The following is a 2,664-nucleotide window of genomic DNA, read 5'->3' as shown; positions in this document are numbered from 1 at the left end:
CCCCCCCCCTCTCTCTCTCTCTCTCCCCCGCCCTTTCCCCTCGCTCGACCTGTTGCATGGAGCAGGGGGAGAAGGGGAGGAGGAGCGTGTGCCGAGGGTTGCGGGAGGCAAGGGAAGTGAGCTGTGCTTTTTATTTTCCCCTCTCCCCCAAACCGCCGATCGAAAGCTTACACCCCGCCAATCTTAACCGCACGCGAAAGAGTTCAACTCGCGAACCGTTTGCTCTAGCGCACCTGATGGAGAATCTATTGGGTGGCAAAAGAAAAACGATATACCGGCAGATGGAACGGTGCATATTCGCCATATACGACGTATAAAAGCTCTTGCCAAAACATAACATTTCCGACCGCCGTGCTTGCGCAAAAAAGACGGCAAATCAGCTTTTCTGATCTTTGGGCACGCCGATCCGATTGTCGTCCAGAAATTCTCCGATCAATCAAATACCCCCCTCCTTTCCCGAACCCCTTTCCCTACCCCTACCCAACGCGTCCTTGTTTCCCTTTGCCCTTCGCTTATCGCCATCTCCGTCATCTCCCGTCATCCGCAATCGTGCCATACAATCTCTCCCCCCCCCCCCCCCGCTCTCTCTCTCTCTCTCTCTCTTCCATCGCACAGCACCGCCATTCGTATGTATCGCCTATCGCTGCGATCTGCCGTCAGGCGACTATCTCAACATCTCTCTCTCTCTCTCTGCCCCTCTCCGCTGCTATCTACCCCCCCTCCCTCTTTTTGCCTCCACCTCTTCTGTCTCTCTCTCTCCCTCTCTCTCTCTTGCTTCGCACCTCCCTTGCCCTCTTCTCTCTCTCCTTCGTTCTCTTGCGCGCTCTCTCTCTGTATCTCTCAGCTCCATCCCTATTTCCTCTTATCTGGCCGTCTATTTTCGTCTATGTCTACCGCGTACACATCACATCGGCACATCGCGTCCTGATGTACGACGGCCCAGAGGGAGCGGTGGCGGTGGCGGCCGGCTGAAATACTGCGGGCCCGCGAGCGCACTTAGTTCGAGAGAAAAGGGAACTGGGGTTGCGGGGTGGACGTAAAACGTATTCAAATATGGATCCTTCCGCACCTGCAGGTGCCGTGAGCGCCCCCCGGCCCCGCTCCCCGACAGGCCGCCCGATCGTGCACACGGGCTGCGCGAGGGCGAGGGACCACCGTTCGCGTGCATTTCGGCAAAGACATGTCTGTGATAAGACGGGAGACCTGCACGGAGCGACGTGTAAGGGACGACCAGAGAGAGAGAGAGAGAGAGAGAGAGAGAGAGAGAGAGAGAGAGAGAGAGAGAGAGAGAGAAGGGGGGGGGGAACAATGGGGGCATCGAGCAGCAATGAGCAGAGCAGCACTGACGCACTGCCCCTCTGGGACTGTCTGGGACCGCTGGAGCTGGGAGGGCAGCTGCAGCTGGTGCGGAGGAGAATACGAGGCGGAGGGGGCGAGGAGGAGCCTACTGATGCGGGTGGGGCTGGGCGGGCGGCGGGAGCCAGCGGGCGTGCGGCTCCCATGTTTGTTTTGAACATATCGATTATTGGTTTCGATCCCAATATAATCGAGGAGCACTCGGTGCTGCAGCAGGCCGCCGCCGCCGCCTCCTCCTCCTCCGCCCCGGCGGGCCTGGTCCGCTCGGGTCTGCTCTCATTATCAGCGGGTTTCTTCACTCGCCGCGAGTTTTCTTATTCTGTCCAAAGTGCTCTCGTATCAGTATCATCTTATCGACCTTAGCGCCCTCGTGGGCTCTCCCTGCTGGTGGCCGCCCCGCCCGTCCCCGTCCCCGCCCCGCCCCGCCCCGCTCGCGCATAGCCTCGCGGACAGGCGGGCCGGGGGCATTGTATTGAGATCGCTTGTCTTTCAGTGACCTTGGCGACTTGACCGTGCACGACACCGCGGCGGGGCGGACGGAGCGGGGTGGTGGTGTGGTGGTGGTGGGTGCACAGCGGCCGGCCGCCCGCACCGCCACCTCTGAGCTGGGCGGTGCGGGGATGCTGCTGCTGCTGTTGTCGTCATCGTCGTCGCGCACCCCTTCTCCACTGAACCCAGTTTCATTTTACCGTGGGCGCGAGATTGGGAGGCCCGTCCTCCTCGGCGTTGACGCTGGTCAAACAGCCGCCGGGGAAGTCCTCCTCTCTCTCTCTCTCTCTCTTTCATTCGCTGTCTCCGTCATTCTCTCCCCTCTCCTTCTTCCTCCATCCCTCCCCCTCTCTCACCCTCTCTCTGAGCCGGTGCAGCGTGCATACTCCGGCCTTGGCCTCCATCTAGCGCCGTAACGCCGTACAAGACCCCCGGTTGGCCCGCGGCTGCGCGCCCCGCGGAGGTGCGGCGCGGCGGTGGCGGCGGCAGGGTGTCCCACATTGAGTCTCATACTCGGTTCGGCTGAGCCCCGGTGGTGGTGGTTGTGGTGGTGGTAGCTGTGTGCGTGGTTGTGCTAGTGGTTGTGCTGGTGGTGGTGGTTGTGACCCTGGCGTTGGCCCCGTTGCCGGTGGTGGTGATGGTGGCGGCCCTGGTGGGCGTGCCCTACGGAGCCCTACGACGCCCGCGCGCTCGATAACACCGGAGTTATTTGGTCCTGTTTGGACTGTATGCTGATAGTATCTGTAGCCGGCCGAGCTAGTTACGTGATATCATCGGGCATAGAGCAGGGGGCCGCGCGGCGGGGCGGGGAGGGGCGGA

This window comes from Frankliniella occidentalis, unplaced genomic scaffold (assembly GCF_000697945.3).
Source record: "Frankliniella occidentalis isolate FOCC.00 unplaced genomic scaffold, Focc_3.1 Scaffold38, whole genome shotgun sequence".
In the NCBI taxonomy this organism is placed as follows: Eukaryota; Metazoa; Arthropoda; class Insecta; order Thysanoptera; family Thripidae; genus Frankliniella; species Frankliniella occidentalis.
The sequence above is the reverse complement of the archived record's forward strand: the minus strand, read 5'-3'. Positions refer to the sequence as shown.